Here is an 11,157-nt window from a genome sequence, read left to right as displayed (position 1 = left end):
TGGCCAAAGCAAGATAGTGAGGGCTCCTGCACATTATTTCTTGTCACCTCCCCGGGTCTGGAAGTCTATGTTCACCTAGGAGAGAGACAACAAGAAGGATTATATAGAGTAACTCTGGTTTATATAGTTAATAACACAACAACATAACCTTTTGGGGCAGGAGAGGGAGGGATTCATAATAAGTCACTGCCCAAATTTTCTAACTTAGGTGGCTTAAGTTAAGCACTTCAATCCATATTAATTTCAATATTAGCTGTGTGTGCTTAGCACCTCTGAAAACCAGACCATTTTTATTTAGGTGCATAGGTGTGAATTTAGGTGCTTAACTTTAGGTACCTACTGCAAGTCTGAAAATGTTGACTCACAGTCTTTGTCACCCCAGCTATCCCATCACTCATCAAGACGCCTATGAATTTTTACAAATTTGGCTCTCTATACATTTAGTGTTTTGGATAATGAATTGTTAAGATTTGTGCTTAGTAATAGTTTAAAATTACTATCAAATAGCTTTGTTATTTTTGTTTTACAATAAACTGTTTGACTTTTCTCATAATTTCCCATGACAACTACTTACTAAAATATATTGTGCCTGGACTTTTCCATTTTAAACCCCCTAAACTTATGACTTTAGCATTTTTGCTGTGACAAATTCCTGAATTTTCCCAGATTTTTGCCCTGAAACCAAATCCAGTCTTAATTATGGTTGTCATGTATCAGAGGGCAGCCGTGTTAGTCTGGATTCAGCAGCAAAGAGCCTTGTGGCACCTTATAGACTAACAGATGTTTGGGAGCATGAGTTGTGGGTGAACACCCACTGGCCGGATACATGCATCCGACGAAGTGGGTATTCACCCACGAAAGCTCATGCTCCCAAACATCTGTTAGTCTATAAGGTGCCACAAGACTCTTTGCTGCTTTTGTGGTTGTCATGAGAAAGATGGTGCAAAGCCATTCCTGTGTGAGAGAGTTTGCTGCTATTCATCTTTTGAATAGGGAGGCTTCCGTGGTACCCAAATATAATGCAGTCAAAAAAGGGAACCTTTATCTGTGCCTCCCCTAAGATGGTTATAGCATTAGTTGGCTGTGCATTATGCTGGTGGGTCATTTCAAATTTTGATACACCAGAGGCCATGACTGTGGGATCCGATTTTAGATATCACCCTTTAGCTATCATAGGGATCAACACCTCCTAATCTAACCTAAACCCAAGTGTCTAATCCCAGCTGGAATGCATTCAGTGCCACAAGACACTGGATCTCCTCCCACTCCAGCTGACGTAATGAGAAAGACTGCCATTGATTTCAGTGGGAGTTCAATTTGGCCCTATAGTTGACCAACCTTCAGCTTGGGCTTGAGCCAAAGTACCTTTGAGTCTCTTGCCCCTGGGTCCCCCACTCCTGAGCAATCTTACTGTTCCCAGCAGGAGTTCAGCTCACTCTCAGGGTCTTTTCAGCACCCAATTTATAGTCTCCTTGTCTCTAGCCCCTGGGAGCACTCCCCAGGACCTACCACAGTTCACTGGCTGGAATCAGCCCTCCAGGGCTTTTGCTTATACCAAGATTGTAGTGTCTATCTGCCTCAAATGGGGTGGGGTTTGAAGGAAAATGTTAGCAGCTGCCTCAGGCTCAATTTTCCTTGTTGCTGGAGCTTACCAGGATGCCCTAGAAGCTTCCTTGTTCCTGGAAAAACTCCTCTCATGGCCAGGATCACCCTTTTAAGACCCACTTCTCCAGGTGTAGCATGTTCTGCAGGTGCACGTAATTGACACTGCCTGATTGCAGGAATGCTCATTAGCCTTTCCACCAGAGGGATGGGGGTGTGCCCCATCAGAGGCCCAAATTACCAATATTAGTAGGTCACAAGTTGTGGTTAAAATCTGAGTTTTCCCCACTGGAAGCCCTGTTGGAAATTGGGTACACATTCACTAGAGGAATCTGTGAGCAGGCCCTTGCTGAATAATCAATATGACATCACAACGTGACATCACAATGCATGATATAACATCATAAACTGTGATTATGTTAAAGGAGAATTCACAAGTCCAGGCTCTAAGTTGTGGCTACACTTTCTATTCAGCACCGTGTGCTATTGCTCGTAACTTTCAGAAATTCTAACAATGCTGAATTCTACAAATTCAGAGGGCTGTAGGGCCTAGATTGACACACACACCCTAACTCTTGGAGATTCAACAGGTTAGACCAGTTGCTGGGAGTGTTGTTGAAGGCCGTTTTGGGGGCCTATGAATAATCAATTTTGATACTTGTGAAAGAATGAAGGAGTGATGTCTCTATCAAGCCACTGATTCTCAGAGGTTCCCCACTGGAGGCTTTGGGATGCAGGCTGCAGTAACTCAGATATCCAGATACACTGGCCAACAGTAGCTAGTGAAATCATTGGTCAGCTCATTACATCTGCAGTGGTCCCCTGAAGAGTACAAAATCCCAGCATTGGGGATGTGAGTCACTGATAGTGGAGAGATGTGGCCAGGGGCGGCTCCAGGCATCAGCGCAGCAAGCCTGGGGCGGCAAGCCGCAGGGGGCGGCCTGCCAGTCGCTGTGAGGGCAGCAGTCAGGCAGGCTTCGGCGGCGGGTACGCCAAAGGCGCGGGACTGGCAGATCATCCGCAGAAACGTCACCGAATGCTGCCTGACTGTCGTGCTAGGGGCAGTAAAAAACACAGAGCCACCCGTGGATGTGGCAAACAACTCCCCTTTCCTTCCCCTTGCCAAGTGAGTTTCCCTGCAATACCTTTCGCTCAGATTAATCCCACCAGAGTGTGTATGCCTACCAACCTCTCGAGGAGCTTGCACATCAATGAATTCTTCAAAGATCCTGTGGGCCTTGGATGCCAGTTTGGTTGTCGACCGGGTCTTTTTGAACTCCTCGCAGGCCAGCCAGAACTCCAGATTCTCCTCGCTGAACTCTGTCTTCAGGAAGGCGCGGAATGCAGCCACCCCATCTACAAGGGGGAACATTGGATTTATGGAAGAAAGGAAGCAACTTCAGACCAGATAAAGCCTCTTTACGTTATATGCCACTGTTCACTCATCCCCAACAAATACAACCCCTATTCGTTTCAAAATCTCTGCCATTGGCACAAAAAGATTTAACTGCTGATCATGTGGTTTTTCTACAGCAGGCTCAATTACTGTCCTCCACAGGTTACAGTTACATGAGGCTCCCATGTGGTTAAAGGAACCCCCTCCTGTGTTGTTTTTTAATCCGTGTTTTGCTAGGAATGTAGGTAGAATTTCAAAGGGATTTGAGAGCCTGACTCCTATAGGGTCCTTTGAAATTCCCAGGCTCAAGTTATACATTCTGCTTGCCATATAGTTGTTAAAGCCTCACTTTGTAAAATACATTTGTCACTAGGTAAAACTGTTTATAAAATACATCATTTGTGAACTTGTCTCCTTTTACATCTGGGCTTTTTCGTTACTTTGGTTTATTATCTTGACACATTTTTAACTCTTATTTGTACATAGGAAGTATCTTAGAATTTCTAACCATAACATCTACAATAAAAAGGAAAAGGAAGGAACACTGAGTGGTTACCACGTCGCTAGCGAGGTGGTCAAAGTGCTCTTATCACTTTTAGTGCTTAGCAATTGTGAGATTTCGATGATGTTTCTGGCTAGCTCAGGTTACAAGTTATGATTACGAAGATTTGGAAATTGGAGCGTTCTGATTTCTGTGTGTAGACAGATTTATAAAAAGAGGCACATGTGGACGCAGCCACTGTATTTACTTTCTCTGCATGTATGGGATCCAACCAATTCAGCTCTGGAATGAGCAGAATTGAAATCAATGAGTGCTCCACCCACTTATGGCAGAGCTGAATTTTGCCCTTTCAGACCTTTCCTATAAGGTAGGGCTGTTAAAGAGTTTATGACAGGAATCCTACTTGGCCAGCATTACCCTGTTCCGAGTTTGTCTCTAAAAACATTTATGGGACAGGGAATGCAGTCAGTGAAGAGAAAGAAGTGGTCTTGGGGAAATTCACGGAAGGTCCCTCCTACTCTCCCTGCCCTGAGTTTGGGAGCTAAGCTCCCCTGCCTCTCCCTGAGCTGGTGAAATAAGAACTTCTCGCACAATAATCCAAAGTGGGAGCAGCAGGAGGGGCTGGTGTCTGGCTGGGGAATTGATGGGGCTCTAATCTTTCCTGCACTAGTACCAGACGGAGCTCCTTTCTGACTCTTCTTTCCCAGAAAGATCCACCCCTTGCTGCTTCCTCCCCACTTCCAGTGGGCAGAGATGGAAAATGACAGAGTCCGCTGCCTCCAGCTCTCCCCCTCCCCCCGCAGCCTGGGGACAAGAGAAACCCTGCCCCCAGCCTCCCCTCCCCTAGCCAGAATCCAGGAGATACTCGGGTTGCCATCTCTGAGATGCAGAACCCCCACCCCCACCACAGCCCGTAAGGGAGCCCTCCTGCTGTCCCCTACCAGGAGCCCCTGCCTCAACCACTCCACTCCGGACGAGACTCGGGTCTCGGGTCTTTTTGTGACAACTTGCATTTGGCACTGGCAGAAGACAGGATACTGGGCTAGATGGACCAATGGTCTGACCCAGTATGGCCGTTCTTATGTTCAGTCCCACCTTCCCAGTCCCCGATGCTGGGAGAAGCCACTGCAGTTTCAGCAGGTTGAGGGCCTGGCACACACTCAGATGTCAGCCACTCTCCCAGCCATTTGGCATGCGTGGTAGTTACAAAATCACTGTGTGGACATGTGTGTGCATGGCTTACAGGGAAGGTTGGTCCCAAGTGAAAAACCAGCACATTAAATCTTTTCACCAGCAAGGCAGTACAAAAACTGGCCAGGCCGGTTAAAAACCAGCCAGCTGGCAACCATAGCTGCTACCGGGACACAGAATGGTTCTGTCAGCTCCCTCTCCCGTCTTGAATGTCTGATCTGATGCCTTACGTCTTCCTGTCACCTCACATCCGCTCCCTGCAAGCAACTGGGAATGGTTTTATGAAAGCTGGGGTGAAAGTGCCTCTTCCTGATTGCTTTTAAGTAGCTAATGTGAGATTATGGACAGAAAGGGGACACGGGGATGATGCTCAGCTACAGCTGTATCACATCAACTCTTTGGAGTGTCGTTTTTTTAGTCTCCGTACTGCCCACAGAGAGGGGGAAATGTGGTCTCAGCAAGGTGCTGTGCCAGCAGCAAAACGAGGGCTTTTGTTGTGCGTACAGCAGTGCTGCTGAAACTGAATATTGTGATTTAGATCCAATGGACTGTACAGCTCCAGCCCCGCGTGCCTGAAGGAGACATTAGCCCCTTTCTAAGCCAGTGGTACAGGGACAAGCCAGAAATATGGCTGGGGCAGGAGGTGTAGCAGGAACACATTGCACTCGGGCTACTGTGAGCTGCTCAGTGGCTTCATAACGTGATATTTTAGGCACCTTGAGACAGAGATGCTGCTGAGGCTGCTCTAGCTTACATCAGGGCCTGCTCCACTCCCCGGCTGACCCCAAAATTCAGGAGGCAAGAAGGTGGCACACAACTTGTGCCCTCTCCAGAATCTAGTACCCAGTGTCTTTCCTGGGGAGACAGAGTCTCAGTGGGAAGGTGAAAACTCAGGAGCAGACTGGGGAGTCTATGCTGCAGGGATCTGTCAGTATGGGATAGCAGAGAGTTTGGAGGGAACAGAAGTTTGAAGGGAAAAGAACAGCAGATCCTGGTGCCATAAGGCTCTTTGTATGTAGCTGGTTCCTGTAGTGTTTGCCCTTAAACATTCCATAGCTGGTTAGTGGATACCCTGCTGAAGCCTTTTACAATGACAATAAAGAGCTTTGCGATATGCTTCTAGACACCCTGCCTCTCTTCCTCGGTTTTGATTCTCCCTCTGCTTTTTGTCATCCTTAGCACTGACACGGGGTCACTCTCCAAAAACAGAAGCCTTGCCAGGGGACGTGATGAATAGAGCATAATGTCTGGTCAAAGGAAAAGCTTTCTCATGATTGATGTAGCAAGAAAGACCTTTGCTTCAACTCTGCCCCAGAGAGCAGCCTGGAGCAGCCAGGGAGCTGGGGCAGCAGCTGGAACCAGGAAGTCTCTGCACAGTTCTCTCCCCTTGTTCCTGCTCTGACTTTAGTCAGTGGCTTTTCATTTCTAAATAAATATAGAAAGGGGTTGGATATGAGTAGTAGACATTTTTCTCTTCCTGTTTGTACTCTGTCTCTTTCCCTTCTACTTCCTCTCCCCCCTTTTCTCTCCTCTCCATAAACTTTCTCGCTTCCCTTCCTTTTTCTCACCCTCCCTCTCCTTCAGGTCTCTTGCTTAGCCCCCTTTCTTCATTCTGTCCCACCCTCCTCACTTTCCTTCTTTTCACCTCTCTCCCACCTTCCCTTCTGCTCTCCTCCCCACACTCCCTCTCTCTTCTGTCTATTCCTTCTTCTCTCTTTGTTGCCATCCTCTCTCTCTCTCTCTCTCTCATGGCCTTATGCAGGAAAGACTTCAAACCAAGGGGCCCCCTTGCTGCATGGAGTCCCACTGCTAACTTGCACTCACTCATAAGAGGCTGATCCCCTCCTGACTTCCCACATGCTTCTGCCTCCTCCATGCATGAGCTCTCTGTATGTGGAGAAAGCCCTTCTTTTTAGATCAGACAGCTAGGATCATTCTGAGTCATTTGGGAGGCTGGAGGTGATGGAAGAGGGAGCATCAGAGGACTTTCTTGGGAGGGACTTCAAAACCTAGGGCTGCCCTGCTCCATCTCCCTTTTTCCTTCAGCCTCTGGCTGATTTCCACCACTTATGTTCTCTCAGTGTGTGGCCGATATAAGATATGCCTCTGTCACTCTCCCCACGGTTACTCAGAGTTGTGAGGCACCTCACCACCACCTGCCCTTAGCGTGAAGCCTGCTATAGCTCAGCTCCTTGAAACCAACAGCATCTGGCCATAGACAAGCACCAACTTCTAGGTCTCCACAGATCTGGCCCTCTCTATGCAGGCTAGTGACAGACACACACCAGCTCCTGAGCCCCTCGGCCAGCATCCACCTCTGCAGTATCTAGCTCCTGTCACTGGGCACTCTCAGAAATCACCAGATGAGCTGTCCCTGGAGGGACAGCTCACACACAGCTTGACTGGAACCACTCAGGATCAAATTCTTTAGGACAGCTCAGCCCTGTAATCTATTGATAGTGAAAACACATACCTTTCATTACAAAGATTAAGATTGAAGAGTGAGCAAGGATAATAAAAACAGGTTACATATAAAACATGCTTCTTAGAGTCTAAACTTAACACTAACAGGTTAAAATTCTTGTCTAAGCAATTTCTCACCTAAGGCCTCCCAGCATAATTAGCCCAACATGGCCAGGATCCAAAGGCATCCTTTCCCCCTCCTCTTTTAGTCCAGTCAACCTTTGAAGTGCACCCCCATATAAGACTCTTCTCCCCTGTTGCTGGTGTGCTCCCCCTGTTTGTTTCATATCTCCTCCATCAACCTGTCTTTCCTGTTGATTTCACATGCAAATAGGCTTTCCAGTGTGTTGGCTTAATTTACATGTGACAGGGAGATACACATCTTATCTCCTCTCTGGAAAATAACTATTTGTCAGCTCCTCCTGGTTACAGAGTTTAAAACATATTTTAGAAGGTACACATCACTCCTGGCACGGCCACTGTATGTACATCTCTCAATGCTTATGATGACCACTATGATATAAGCTTTAATTGGATACCTCGCACAACAGTCTTCATTGATAAATACTGTGGCAGCAGTTTTGTTACATGTAGTGAGTGTGTCAGGTCTGATAGGAGTTGCTGTTACAGAACATTGAACCCTTTGCCAGTTGGCATTGAGGGTACAGCCTGTGAGAATAAACAACAGGTTACGGTGCACTGTAAGATAGCTTCCACACTGTAATGCTGCCCTGCAGCGCAGGGTAGGAGGGAAGAAGGGAATTGGAGAAGAGTACCGGAACTAACTGAAGTGCAAGGGTGGATTTAGGTCTCTAGAATGTTGTTCCCGGAGTTGTAATTTGGCCTGGATGCTGAGTTTAAGACCTGCATGCTCATGAAGAGAATCGGGATGCATTACTTAGCACAGAGGGTCAATATCTTTGTTTCAAAGCACTGCTCACTCAAATGAAGGGACTCTGGCAGCACAGTACCACCAGGACTATGTCAGGTTCAGTACTGACTTGAACAGAAAACCATCATCTACTGAGTCACCTACTGAAGTATCAAATTAAGAAGCATGGAACAGCTACAAAGTGTGATATATAAACTACATAACATAGATAAAGTGCAGAAAAAAGAGCAGCACAGGGAGTCTTCAGATGGCGCAGCATGGTGCATCTTTAGAATATACAGACCACAGTCTTCAAGATCATGGCATTTTAAGAAGATATAGGTGTACTTATTTAGGGGCATGATCCTTTAAAATAGGTCTAGTATATTTATTCAGGCATCTGACCCCAAAAAAGGAGCTTTGGATGTAGGGATCACCTGAAACCAAACGGGGAAGCAATTACTGTTGGAGCAGACCTAATGAAGACACTGCAAAGAATTCCTCTAATGGGGGAGAGCATCAAAGCTCATAAGAGGAGCAGATCTGGAAGGAATTTGCAAGTCTATGAGAGCAGAGCAGGACCGTCCTTAGGCATACACAGCATATGCGGCTGCGTAGGGCACCCAAAAATTTGGGGCACCACCGGGACCATAGGCACCAACTTCTCATCTTGCCGGGGGGTGCTCAACACCACCCTTCTGTTCCTGGCCCCACCCCCACTTCAGCCCTTTCCCCAAGCCTCCACCCCTGCCCTGCCTCCTCCTGCCCCTGCTCCATCCCTGCCCCACCTCTTCCCCACCTCCTCCCCCAAGCGTGCCCCGTCCCCACTCCTCCCCCTCCCTCCCGGAGCTTGAACACTGTGAATCAGCTGTTCGCAGCACTCTGGAAGCGTTTGGAGGATGGGGAGGAGTTGGTAAGCATGGGGCTGCTGGCACGCGAGAGGCACAGGGGAAGGGGGGAAGGGTGGGAACTTGGCACTGGTAGGTGCTCTGCGCCCACTAAATTTTCCCGATGGGTGCTCCATCCCCGGAGCACCCACCCACCTATGACCGGGACAGCAGGTAAGAGCAGGTCGGCTCCCACACACCCAGCATGCACTGCAGTCTCCTTACTAGGCAGAAGGCAGGGGCCATATTCACAGAGCCGAATGCACTGGCATAAGGAAACCAGTTTAATAATACTGTGTAGGGCTCTATAAATCCTAAGAACGGCCCTGGAGCAGAGCAACAAAAGGCCAGTCCATTCTCCTTTCACTCGTGCCCCGTGAACACAAGGCAGGTCCCAAAGTCATTACTTGGGTTTTACTCACTTCTTGTTTGGCCATGATTCCCATTGACTTTAGTGGGAGTTCAGCCTCAGCCTCACTAAGGTCTTCAGTTTATGTCCCTTTGTCCCTGCTCCACCTTCATGCTGATCCCTAGAGCAGTAAGGTGCACTGGGGATCTTGGGGAGGGATTGTGCTAAGTACACTTATTTCCCAGACAATTATCTTTTTCCGAGATCCTCCTGGGGTGCTAAGGCTCCCCCTGTGCTCCCAACACAGGGATGTGCCTAAAAGTATAATCTAGCCCTGTATGCTTTAAGTAATTATCCTATTTGGCCCTTATGTGTAGTGTGTCACTGATTTACAGTGCGGTACAAACCTTAATGCATCCCCACTGTCCATCTGTGAACTAGGTAAGTATTATTACTTTCCTTGGATAGATGCGGGCAGTAAAGCAGGCAGGTTCATGGATTTTCCCAAGGTCAGTAACAGAGCTGTAGTTAGAACTCAGAGTTCCTCACAGCCAACGTTGTGTTCTTTCTCTTAGAACATGGGGAGTAGATTGACTAGAGCAAGAAGGGTTGAAAAGAAGGCGCTCTGCGGGCTAGTGAATGATGCGTGGCAACTAAGGAAGGCCTCAACATCTTGAGAAGATCCAAGACTAAAAGCTTCAATCATTCAGGCAGACAGTTTAATCCCCAGGAATCTAGCCAATGCTGGACCGCAAAGGTTAATGATTACCTATGTAATGTTTGTATTTCATGCCATAGATGCGATTGGCACTTAACCTAGGAAACAAAGACACAGGCTGAGATTTTTAAAGATATTTAGGTGTTGCTGCACTTAGCATTGCAATGCCTACGTTTCATTTTCAAAAGGAATTTAGACACTTAGGGGTCTAAATACTGCCCTGCTGATGCTGAATGAGGTGGAGGTACAGGAACATTTCTAATCCTAGTATCGTTTTGATGAATTTTAGACTCATGTCAGTAGCACAATGCTGGCACAGTGCTGTCCTGGCTCAAAAAGAGCTAGAAGGAGATGGGAATCTGTGGGAAGAAGGGCAAAGAGTGATCAAGAAAAGGCAGAAGGACAATATATGTCAGAAGAGCACAGAGATCACACAATACAGAGGAGGGAAAAATAACCATCACAAAACTAAAAAGGAAACATACATGAAGGTTTTTCCATGTCTCTTTGTTGAAAACAGATTGAGGGTTTAAGGACAGTTTGTCCTGCTGGATACTGGACAAATGACAAGGCACGTGTCCAGCCCCATGAGAGATGCAGAACAAGATGCGCCATTGCTTGCATCTCCGCCGGCATACTGTCAAAAGGAATCTCCATCTGGCTGGCCAGACCATGTCTCCTGGGCATGAGATACAGAGAGACGCTACTCTCCTGTCACTTACTGCACACACACTCTCCAGGCCAGACCAAGCTCCTGTCTCGTGGGAGTCATCATTAACCTTAATGGCATGAACTGGGAAAAGATGTTCAAAAACAGCACATTAAAGTCACTTCCTGGTAAATGTACTAGAAGCATGTCGCATAGATTACAGAATCCCCTTCTCATGCTACCACACTTCCCTGAGGTTTTTCCCTCACTACTTGCTTTTAGAAAATGAAAATTTGACATTATTGTACACTGTGCAGAGCTCTCTGTCCTGTCCCTGGCAAACAAGGAGTTAATAGCAACTCAGGTGCTCCAGGGAGGGACCATAGGAGCAGTTGCTCCTGGCTTGAGAAGGTAGAGACTGCCTGGGAGAAGGTTGTTCCCTGGGCCAGTGCAGCCCCAAGCCCAGGGAATATTTGTGCATTGTGTTTTGAGGTTTTTCTGTGATGGGGAGAGAAAACTCTTGCTGCAA

General features: G+C 47.3%; 1 pseudogene; it reads right to left on the bottom strand.

Moving 5' to 3' along the window:
- Positions 1-10: 10 nt before the first annotated feature.
- LOC120394263 overlaps positions 11-11,157 on the bottom strand; it is a 31,007-nt pseudogene continuing 19,860 nt past the window's right edge.

Source organism: Mauremys reevesii, unplaced genomic scaffold (genome assembly GCF_016161935.1).
Source record: "Mauremys reevesii isolate NIE-2019 unplaced genomic scaffold, ASM1616193v1 Contig45, whole genome shotgun sequence".
In the NCBI taxonomy this organism is placed as follows: Eukaryota; Metazoa; Chordata; order Testudines; family Geoemydidae; genus Mauremys; species Mauremys reevesii.
The sequence above is the reverse complement of the archived record's forward strand: the minus strand, read 5'-3'. Positions and strand labels throughout refer to the sequence as shown.